Source organism: Phascolarctos cinereus, unplaced genomic scaffold, assembly GCF_003287225.1.
Source record: "Phascolarctos cinereus isolate Bilbo 61053 unplaced genomic scaffold, phaCin_HiC Scaffold_4;HRSCAF=312, whole genome shotgun sequence".
Taxonomy (NCBI): Eukaryota; Metazoa; Chordata; class Mammalia; order Diprotodontia; family Phascolarctidae; genus Phascolarctos; species Phascolarctos cinereus.
Window position 1 is genome coordinate 167,799,236 of NW_027555847.1, and position 12,595 is coordinate 167,811,830.

A 12,595-nucleotide genomic window follows, 5' to 3' on the forward strand; every position below is an offset into this window, starting at 1 on the left:
ATTACTTATGCAAAATAAAGCTTCCTGAAGTCTCAGTTTCTTCATGTATAAGACAGAAGATATTTAAATATCGCAAAGGATTGTTGGGAGAAAAAAAAACTCTTTGCAAGTTTTAACTCTTATTATTCAATGAACCTCTAATCTCATCAGTGTTGCCACTCTCTTCAACAGGACAGGCAGCAACCCATCCTTGCCTTGTTATCCTGACAGACTTTCACCAGGTCCTTCTTCTACCCTTTGTAGGAAGCACAGCAATACTCTGGGGTCTTTCCTCTATATCTCTTGATATCACATGGGTACCAATGAATCACACAAGTGATCATCCCTCACTCTTGTGATATGACCACTTCTCTATTTTTCTGGTCATATTTCTCTCTCTTTTGTGCAATTCTAGGTTAATTATAAACTACAGATAGCTTATGCCTGCCACATACCTCTCTGTGAGGTGACCTTCAACTTTAAAGCTTTGATGACTGTGGCATTCCATGAGTTACATCCATATGGCCAAACTGAAAGAATCTCAATGTTAAAAATGTAGTCTTTTGTTCTGGGGAAAACTTGGGGTCATTAAAGGCATTTTGCAATTTTCCAAATATATGTCTACTCTCTCTCCTCCTCCTTAGTTTTGTACCCAACTCATAATCCTTCTGCAGTGTCTGTCCAAGATACATGTACTAATGAACCAGTAATATGGGTGGTCAATACCACTTTGTGTCCCAACCTGGATATTAGGCAGTCTATATCCACTTGAATTTTCATATGTGAATAGTAAGGCTGAATTCTGAGTCATTATAGATCTCGATTAGACAGCTCCATAGTGTTCAGGGACTTGATGAAGTCAGCATAATGTTATCTGGAACAGAAAAATCTGCATGACTTAAACACATATAAGGCAGCTAGGTATCATAGCATATACAGCACTGCCCCTGGAGTCAGGAGGACCTGAGTTCAAATGTGACCTCAGACACCTAGTAGCTGTGTGAACCTGGGCAAGTCATTTAACTCTTCTGCCTCAGTTTCTTCATATGTAAATATTGAGGGACAACAAAGATGGGAGCTGCTGTAGAACATTTGTAAAAGCCTGTCTGTTCCCTTCTCATGCTTTTGAAAAGGATGCCCTCCACCCAGAGAAAGAAATATGGAGTCTGCGTGCAGATGGAAGCATACTATTTGCTCTCCTTTTCCTTTGTTGTTTTGTTTTATTGCTTCATTCTCGTGGTTCCTCCTGTTAGTTCTAATTGTTCTTTACATCATGACTAATGGTAAAATATGCTTAACATGAATGTACATGTAGAGCCAACTTGGGGTGGGGAGGGGAAGAAGTGGAAGGGGGAGAAACTTTAAAACTTAAAATCTTATGGAAGTGAATGTTGAAAACTAAAAATAAATAAATTAAATACATATTAAAAAAAGAGAAAAGAGTGCCCTCAGTATTTCTGTGTAATTATTTACACAAAGATGTTGTAGAGATGGAAAAATAGACATGGGTTGGTAATTATTGATAGTTTCTAGATCACTTTTTTCTTTTTTTTTTAATATAAAATAAGACATTAGACTTACACTCCCTCAAATTCCCCCTCCTACTCCTGTTATGTTATTAGCAAGTTGAGTTCCAGTGTTTGGCTACATCTTCCCCCTCAGAGTCATAGGGGGAACTTCTAAATGGCAGCAGAATTCTTCAAATGCTATTGATTTTAGCCCCAATTCCATACTTTCCTCCTAATACAATTTGCCAGTTCTAGTTAATATCTTCTCAATATCATCAAGACCGATGATTAGTGACCTGTTATTAAACAGTTGATTCCTCCTTGATATCAATTAACGAATTGACATCAACTTTTACCAAGGGATATTTATTGAGAAGGCATAGTGAGAACCAAGGTAAAAACATTTTCCTAGACCAGGTCACATTCTGCCTTCTACCACTTCAGTCCCTGTGGAGGGTGGCCTCAGATTTGAAGCAGCTGGAACCAACATTTCTACCACCAAGTTCATTTCCAGGTAGAGTATACTGATGGTTGTCACTCCCTCACTGGTAGGGTTCATCTTAGATGTAGAGTTGATTCAATGCTTGTATGGGTCATCTAGGTCATTCTTTAGGGCTATATCTTCTTTATGGCTCACTGCAGACATAAGATGGCTTTCTGACTTTTCAAGATCTCATAAGACCCTATTCCAAAAGAAACAAGTCACAGATGGGGGCTTACCTAGGACACCATACACACACAGTCTAGAACAGTGAGGAAAGACTCCTAACCTTGACTCAGGCTCTCCAAAGCTCAGAAAGCTGTTTTTATATCTCATTGACTGTAGGAAGGAAAGAGAGCCCAGTTTCTCCTTTTGAGTCTTTTGGAGGCACACTCTCTATGGTCATTTAAAAGGCTTTTCCTCACCACACAATAAAATGGACAGGAAATAGTCACAGGATGCCTGTATATGCTCTGAGGTGGAAGGCAGGGCACTCTATTAACAAATGACTAGAATTAGGCTCCTCAAGCACCCTTTTGGGTAGGCACCAGATAGAGCAGAGTGCTCAAAGTATTGAACATCTATTGGCCAGTCCCTGTTACAAAAACATTACTATTATCCTGTTTTTACATTACCTACACTTACCAAGGTATCCCTACTCTCCCTCTTTCATAGAAGCATCCCTCATAACAAAGACAAAAAAAGTTCAGCAAATCCAACCAACGTATTGAAGTAGTTTGATGTTATATCCAATATTCCACACCCCTAGTCCCCCACCTCTGCAAAGAAAGGAGAAGGAGGTATCTCATCATTATTTCTTTTTTGAAATAAAGCTAGGTTGCTATAATTTCATAGCATTTGTGTTAATTTTGTTGCTTCCATTTCCATTGTTGTAGTCATAGTGTAAATTGTTATCCTGGTTCTGCCTATTTCAGTTGCATCAGTTCATATAAGTTTCTCCATGCTTTTAAAGATTTCTTAATATTTATTCATTGTTCCAGTAGAACAGCATTCCATTATATATTTATACCACACTTTATTTAGTCATTTCTCCCTAAAAAATAGTTATCTATTTTGTTTCCAGCTCTTGGCTACTACAACAAATTCTGCTATGAATATTTTATTGTCTGTGGGTCTTTGCCTTTTGTCATTAACCTCTTGGAGTATGTGACTGGCAATGAACTCTGTGAGTCAAAAGGTATAGAGAAACCACTCTTTACATAATGACAAATTGGCTTCCAGAATGGTCAGAACAATTAGAAACTCCATCAGCAGTACATTTCTGTGCCTATCTTTCTATGCTCTCTCTAGCATTGACAACAGCCTTCTTATGTCAACTTGTTAATTTGTTGGGTGAGGGGTGAGAGTATTTCTCTTCTTACTTGTTATTAGGAAAATTCTTTTATATAGTTGCTAATGGTTTACAGTTCTTGATCCCTTGATACTATTTTTCATCTTTTTGTCCTTTTGGAAGGATTTTGTTATATTTAGAATACCAATGGGTGAATTAAAATTTATAGCTGGCCTAAAAATTGTATGGTTTTAGCACCCTCCACCTACTTTTCCTCTCCTCTTGTCTCCTCTCCTCTCTTCTTCTTTCCTTTCATCCACAACTACTTGTTAGAGAGAAAGTACTGAGTCCCATTACATATTTTTACTGTTTTATGGGTTACCATGACTAAATAATTCATGACCTGGTAGCTGATAGCTAGATTACTAATGATGAACCTTTATGAACTTAGCTAGGCTGGTTCTTGGAAAGCACACTGAAACTGTACTTGAATCATTTCCAGCTTGGTAGAACCAGCAAACAATTATACTCGATGACTTAACTTTTGAAAAACCAAGGTTACCTCCATCTCATGATGATGAATTGCGGTAGAACTTTCCCAAACTTTATGTTTCAATCTGTAAAAGAATAGCATGAGCTAATGGTACCGATTCAATCCAATAAACATTTATTAAGCACCTACTATATGCCAGGCATTGTGCTAAACAGTGGGGACAAAATAAATAAAAAGACCTTGCTCTTAAGGAGCTTACAATCTAATGGGGGAGTCAACACACAAAAGAAGTCAAAGTGGGGGACACATGGAGTACATGGCATGGGAGCATCTTCTATAAGGAGTTGAAACCATGCAGAGCAGAAGGTGCAAAGTGGAGTGGGCCAATAGATCTAGTTTCTGCCCTCTATAAAAGATGTCTCTTCAGCCCTTTGAGGGAAAAGTAGATGGTTTCAGTGAAGGCTTGAGTTAGCAGCCATTCCTCCCTAAGAAATGCATGGTGACCAGATTAGATATAACAGCATGGTGATCAGATTAGATATGATGAGCTTAATTTAGAAGGCTCATCTTGTTCTGGAGAACTGAATCCAGGGGGAGTTGCAGATGCAAAACATAAACAAATAGTAAAATACATCTAGATTCAACTTTCTCTGATTTTGTTTTTAAAGATGAAAAGCTTTCTGAAGCTCCAGTTGCCTTTAGAGAAGTTTAAGCATTAAAAACCCTTTAACTTCCTATCTGTGCCTTCTTAGTGTGGGGCCTCCCTTCTAATTCTGCTTCTGTGTAGGTTCTTTACAATACGGAAAACTTTTCTTTTCCCTGTAACTTTTCTCTGCTCCCTGGGCTGCTCCACAGGAAAGATTGTTATAACATTCCTTATGCACTTCCAAGTAGGAAGCTGTATGACTTCCCTTCTGAAAAACCCTGTGATTGTATCTTTCCAATGTACAACTTTTCTTTAGCATCTGAATTTACTAACTCATGATTTCCATCTTCTCTTCAGTCTTTAAAGCTCAAAATGTTTTAAAATTTAATCTGAATGGAACTGCTTAAGATAATCTAAGATACTCAGAGATAGTTCTCAACCCCTTCAAAACTTGCTTCTTAAAGGGCTTATGCTAAGATCTCACCCAAATATCTATCTATCTATCTATCTATCTATCTATCTATCTATCTATCTATCTATCTATCTATCTATCCATCTATCTATCTATCTACACACACACACACATACATGTATGTGTATATATACATGTATATGTATATGTATGTTACTCTCTCTCTCTCTCTCTCTCTCTATCTATCTATCTATCTATCTATCTATCTATATATATATATATACTAAAAGACATAGGAAAAGAATTGATATGTGTTTTTTTTTCACATATAGGTATAGCTTTGATCCAGAATATGACCTGCAATCCTTCAAGACTACCATTCAGCTCAGCCACCTCTGTAGAAAAAAAAAATACCATGTTAAACAATTTCATGAATTCACAGCTGTACTTGCAGACCATGAAGGGGGACCTCATTAACCCTGAAAATACAGCAAATGACAACCAATATCTACTTAGTCATTATTTATGATGGAATGATATCTTACTTCTCCTGCATCCCCAACCTAATCCCTACATTGTGAAGTGCCAGGCCGTGTTTATTTATTAGCAATGTTTATTCCTTGGCAGTTTGCAGCCTGTGAAAAGATTCCACAAGCTATGGAGCAAAAGAGGCCAAAAGACAAGAAATTAAACCCTTCTTCACTAGGTAGCCAGCCTGCTACTAGGACATTAAAGTACATTATATGTTAGCCCAGAGCTTTATGCCTGCCTACAAGGCATATGTGGCATGTTGTATAGGCTAGGATTTGTTTTGCATGCAACTAGAATATGCATTCATAGGATCATAAGATTTGGAACTAGAAGGGACTTCAGAGATTATCTAGTCCAAAGCTTTTTTGCCTTTTTGTTTTTAAACATTTATCTTATTTTTGTTGATACTGGTTGTTTTTACATAACATTAATTTCCAAATATTTCCTTCCATCCCCTCCACATGCAAGTAGCTATCCCATGTAACAAGGGGTTTTAAAAAAAGAATAAAAACAGTTAAGTAAGTCAACCAAATGCATTACTTTTGTCTAACAAGCATCTGTTTCATTTACTAGTTTGTGATCTAGGTTTTTAACTGAGGTTTTTTCCTCTTGAGATCTTCAGTAATTTGTCTTTTTTTTTCCTTCTATTTCCCTTGTTACTCATTTTATGACTTTTCTCCATTGATGACAGCTCCATTGGAAGCTCTACCTCAAAGCTGTTTTGGCCACATTCCATGATGGGAAATTTATTTTTCACTCAACTCATTACTTGACCCAAGTGATTTCTGGGGGGCCAGAACTATCCTCAGATATATGTCTGTCCCATTTCCTTCAGAAATGGGGCAGCCTTACATACATGATGACATCCTGCCACAGTTTCTCTGTTCTTTAGTTTTCTGGGTGAGCTCTATAATTCTTCTTGTGTTTTCCTAAATTCTTCATATTCATCATTTCTTATAGCATAGTATTATTTCCTTATGTTTATGGACCATGACATCCCCAAGCAATGGGTAGGTACTTTGTTTCTGGTGTTTTACTACTACAAAGAGCTGCTGTGAATTTTTGGTGTATCCACATGCACATTTCTGTTTGTATTTTACCTTTTCAGAATATAGGCCTAGCAGTGGGATTTCTAAGATAAAGAGTATAGACATTTTAATCACTATTTTAAAAACATAATTCCAAATTTTATCCCTAGATGGTTGGATGAATTCAGTTTCACCAACACTATATAAGCGTACCTGTCCTCCTATATAGCCCCTTGGACATTGCCTATTTTCATATTTTGCCATTTTTACCAAAATATTGGATTTGAGGTAAATACTCATCCCCTTCTAAACTTGCTTCTTAAAGGGTTTATGCTAAGATCTCACCCAAATATATATATATATATATATATATATATACATATATATATGTATATATATATGTATATATATATATATATATATACGTGTGTGTGTGTGTGTGTATGTGTATACATATATGCATATATAGGTGAGTACATTTATATATATATTTTTAAAGACATAAGAAAAGAATTGGTATGTGATTTTTTTCCACATATAAGTGTAGCTTTGATCCAGAATATAACCTACAATTGTTGTTTTGATCTATAGTATCCTTGCAATCTTCCATATCGTTGCTAATAATATACAATTTTTCTTCCTTTTATTACCTTTGGTCATTAATCCATTCTGTGCTGCTGTTCAGTTGTTTCAGTTGTGTCCAATTCTTTGTAACACCGTTTGTGGTTTTGCTAGCAAAGATTTACCGCTTTCTTCTCCAACTTATTTTTCAGATGAGAAAACGGAGGCAAAAAGGGTTAAATGTTTTGCCCAGGGTCACATAGCTAAAAAGTGTATAAGGCCAGATCTGAATTCAGGAAGATGAATCTAGTGCCACCTAGCTGTCCCTTTTCATTTTACCCCTCCTAATTTTTCAGATTTAAAAAAAAAAGGAGTCTCAGAGAGAAAAAATGACTCAATCAATATCACCCACAGACAGTAAATGACGGGACCAGGCTCGAAGTCATGTCTTCTGACTCCAAGTCCAGTTGTTTCCTATATAAGTAATTCACAACCCAAGCCTGAAATTTCATGAGAGAATCACTCTTTTGGGTTAAGTATTGTTCTTTCTAGGACAGCTCCATTTAAAATGCAAATACCCCCTGGAAACCATATTTTGTTCCTAGAATGATCCACTCATCTTGAAGGTGTCTGTATAAGTTCAAGGGGAAGAAAGAAATAGCTAAAATTAGTCTTTAATAACATTACAGAGGAAATCTCGACAAAATACTAAATGGTTATCTAGAGGATCGGAAGAACTTATCTCTATGCTTCTTTTTTCTTTCTACGTTTGTAAATTCATTTTTCTTAGTTTAGCTAGTGCCATGTAACTATGGGCAAATAGACTTTCCTAAAGTACTAGTAGTTTGACTGCATGGTGTGGTAGAGAATGCAGGATTTGGAGTCAGAAAACCTAAATTCAGATCTTGGATCTATCACTTACCTATATGATCTTGGGCAAATCACTTAATCGCTCTGGGTGGGCCTCAGTTTCCTCATTTGCTACACCCTGATTATAAACTGAAGGGATAGGACTAGAAAACATTTGTGGTCTCTTTTTGCTCTGGATACATGATTTTATAAGCTCATGTGTGGACTAGTTTCTCTGATTATCCTCTCTTGCAATTGAAGGCATTGTTACCCCATGAAAGTAGGGGTGAAATGAGTTGAGGCAAAATACCAAAGACAAATTTTGCTTATTCCGAATTCTTTCTTGAGGCTATCTCTGACTGTGTTGTTGTTGTTCAGCTGTTTCAGTCATGTCTGGCTCTTCTTTCTTAGCAAAGTTTCTAAAGTGGTTTGCCATTTTACAGATAAGGAAACTGAGGCAAATGGGTTATGCAGCTAGTAAGTGTTTGAGGCTAGATTTGAACACAGGAAGATGAGTCTTCCTGACTCCAGGCCTGGCACTCTAGTCATTGTACAACTTAGCTGTCTTTAGAGTCAATGGTCCCTGACTGTAGGGGTCTACTGTTTCAGTGCCCTCAAACTGTCCTCTAGCATCTTCAAGTACCTCATACATCACAAGATTCCTTGATAAATGCCACCATCCTAGTAACTTTGTTCAAGGATCTTCTAATTATCAGTGTCTGCAGAGGCATAAAAATGAAACAAAAAGCTTAATGCAAATAACTTTAGATGGGAACAAGTCCAGTAGGTGGCACACTACATAGAGAGCTGGATATGGATTTGGGCTGGTTCCTTCCCTATGCTGATTATTTTTAATCTATCCTGAATATAGCTTGTTTGTATATACTTGTTGTCACATTGTCTCCTCCATTAGACAGTGACATCCTTGAGAACCAAGAATATCTTTGACTTTTCTTCGTATCCTCAGTACTTAGCACAATACCTGGCACATAGTAGGTTTCGATAAATATTTATTAATTGATGGGTTGAGTTCAAATCCAGCCTTGGTAGTTTACATACACTTCCTAGCTGTGTGACCCTGGACAAGTCATTTAACCTCTATCAGCTTCAATTTCCTCATCTGTAAAATGAGGATAATAAAATAAAAAGACTCTAGGTGGTGCAGTGGATAGATCGCTGGGCCTGGAAACAGAAAGACCTGAGCTAAAATTTAGCCTCAGGCGCTTATTAGCTCTGTGACCCTAGGCAAGTCACTAAACTATTTGCCTCAGCTTCTTCATCTGTAAAATGAGCTGGAGAGGGAAATGGCAAATCACTCCAGTATCTTTGACAAACATAGGTCACAAAGACTTGGACACAACTGAAAAAAAATGGGTAAACTGAACTGAATAGATAATAAAGCCCTTCAAATATTACTCTTTGAAGATGGCATTGTGATGATCATTCCAGAATATTTCAGGGCCTCTTCAATGAGATTCATAAACCCTAAAAAGAAAAATAGACACATTCTCTACAGGAAAGAAACAAACAAAAAAAAGAGATGGATGAAAACTGTTTTTTGTGCAGATGATGGAGTATCCACTGTATTAGACCATCAAAATGTATATATTTTGAATAACCCTTGAAAATGGACAATAAGTCAGGTTCAGAACCAAATGTGAGGGGTCAATCAATGAGCATTTATTAAGAGCATTGTGTCAGAGATAAAAATGAAAGACCTTGAACTTAACGAGCTTGCCATTCTATCAAGAAAGTCAACCATACTCTCGTCTCTGTATGATGAAGTAATTTAGATTTGTCTCCTAGTTGTGTGAATGGGCGTGTGTGCCTATATGGAACTGAACTTTTAAGAGAATGACCTTTGACAGTTCACTTGTCTAAGATATAAATTTGCCTCTGAGAAAAGCACTTGCTTAGTCGTCAGGGTTGATAGTTTAATTGTCTGTGGCATAAATCTGCTCAGAATTATAAGACAAGCAGATACTGAAGTCGTCTGACTTGCTTGTTTGAATGTGACAAACTAGAATACTGTAGTGACTAGGTGGCAGGTTTGAAGAATTTTTAGATAAATCACTAGGGGAATATGAAGACCTGAACTGCTCTATGATGATAGGACAAATGTTGATTATAGACAGCAAATTAGAATGTGGTTACTAACCATAAACTAATGTGGGTTCTTTTTCAGAGAGGCATGTGAACTCCAGAAAGAAAGTAGAGAAACGAAAGGACAAATTTCAGAATTAAGTTAAAAGAGAACCAGTAGATCTTTCTCTATATTGTCACTCATTGCTAGGCAGATTGGTTGGGTAATGAGAGCTTTGAGTAGTCTCTGTTGCTGTCTGCTACTGATAGGAAGGAGTTGAAAGAATGTTTCCTGCACTCATGATTTTCTGCTGAGAAGAAGCAATACCATCCTATCACATAATCATAGATTTAGAGATGCGGGATTTGCATGAAAGGGAACATATTTAAATCTCCAGTAGTGGTTTCTCAAGAAATAACGGGGCTATTATTTTTTTCTTTCTTTTCTCTTTCTCTTTTCTTTTTTAGTTATATACATGTGGCACACTTGCTTAAATCACACCTTAAAAACCAGGCGCTGCCTACAAGATGCAGAGTGGTACCAACTTCTCCTGGCTTGTTTCAGACTATTTACTTTCTTTCTTGCTTTCTGGCTCCTGGTCTAGCTCATAGCTCTCCTATTATTCCCATTTTCCCTTCACTATTTCTTTGGGTTTTTCTATCTTATTCCAATGACAGTTACAAAGTTAAGCTGTATTTTCATTCATAAAATCTATTTTAATGCTTTATTAACTTATTTAACTTATTATCTTGCCTCCTTTCCTTCAGTCTTGTCGAAGTACTCCTCCCACATCGGATTGCAAGCGTCTTACTTTCTGCAAGTGATTGTCGGGCCCAGGCTAAATGCAAGGAGAAAAGTGGTTTTTCTCACCCCCTCATAGCTCAAGCATTGGGAGCTTGGGCCCTTCTCTGAATTCACACGTCTGAAAAGAATCACCTGGGGCAGGGTAAGAGTGGACCTTTTCCCCAACAAAAGGTTTCAATACTGCCTTCAGAAACCCCCTAGAAAAAAAGTTAGTCAGGGCTCGTCTACCCACCTTTCTTCACTTGTTTGCATAAAGAGTTTCCAAAATTCTCTGAGTTGGGGCTGAATACTTTCTTTGAATTAAATATGAAGTCTCCCCAAAAAGGGTTGACACCAAATTAGCCAGGCTGGTTAGATATTAACAGTGGACTTCATCACATCTTACATAAACTTGACCAAAGGTGAGCATCAGCTACTTGGGAGATAGGCTGTTTTAATAAAGACCTCCCTGTCACATTTATCCATGTTTTTAAAGTATGTTTAAAGCAAAAATTTTGTGCTTAATCTTAGCTTTTAACTATTTCAATATAATTAATTTCCTTTATGATCTTATGTATTTAATTTGACATATTTAAAAAACTTTATGCTGGGGGCAGCTAGGTGGCACAGTGGATAGAGCACTAGCCCTGGAATCAGGAGGACCTGAGTTCAAATTTGGCCTCAGTCACTTGACACTAGCTGTGTGACCCTAGGCAAGTCACTTAACCTCAATTTCCTCACCCAAACAAAACAAAACAAAACAACAACAACAAGAAGAAACTTTATTCTGTGAAGGTCTCTGTAGGGCTCCCCAAATGCCAAAGGGGTCTATGAGATTTAAAAAAGCTAAGGACTCCTATTTGAGGTTTATGTAAAAGTTGAAGCAGCATATCATGGTGGATAAAGAGCTGGCCTTGGAGTCAGAATGACCAGAATTCAAATCCTAGCTCTGACGTGGATTTTATCATCCTGGAAAGGTTAATTAACCTTTCAGTGCTCTAGCTAACTCTCTGAGAAGCCAAGTTGCAAGTAGAGGGAGATTCTCTTCTAGGGAGATTACTATGTCAGTGATTCTCAAACTTTTTGGTCTCAGTATCTCTCTCTTTTTTTAATTTTATTTTAATTTATAGAATAAAACAAACATTTCCATTGCATAGTGTAGTAAAAAGATGATTGTACATGAAACTGCAAATTTATTATCTACAACTTGCTATTCCTTCAAAATATATCATGAAGTTATCATATAAATTTCCTTTTTTTCTTTTTCCCTTTTTTTCTTCCCTCCCCCCCATCCTAGAGATGGCTACCATCAGTATCTTTTTATGATCTTAAAAATTGAGAACACCAAAGAGATTTTATTTATGTGGGTCTTGTTACCAATATTTACTATATTAGCAATTAAAAAATATATTTTAAAAATATTTAACTCATTTGAAATGACACGTTTTCATGAAAAGTAACTATGGTATAAAAGAAAAAATAGTGAGAACATCGTTTGACATATTTTTGAAAACCTTTTAAATATCTGGCTTAATAGAAGACAGCTGTATTTTCATATCTGTTTTTTATTTCAATCTGTAGTAATAATGAAGTATAGATTCTTGGGGTACTGGGACCCTGAAATCATGGCATGGTGGGTCCTGCCTGAATGAATTCAACTCAAATCTTCTTTCCACCAGAGACAAAGTTTTATTAGAGATATACCATACAGGTCAGACTCTTAAGGAATCTGAATGTTAGTGACTTGGGTAAGGATGGGTGGGCCTGAGGAAATCTCAGTGTTTAAATGGGGGCCAGGATGGATTTTATGTACACCCATGTAATTTTGGGTGTTTGGAGGAGGGACTGGGAGAAAGATTCTAAAACTGGAGTGAGTTTAGGGAGAATTGGAGTGGGAATGTCTGGGTGGTTGAATAGGCAAGGGGAATAGACAATGGAAGAAAGAACTGG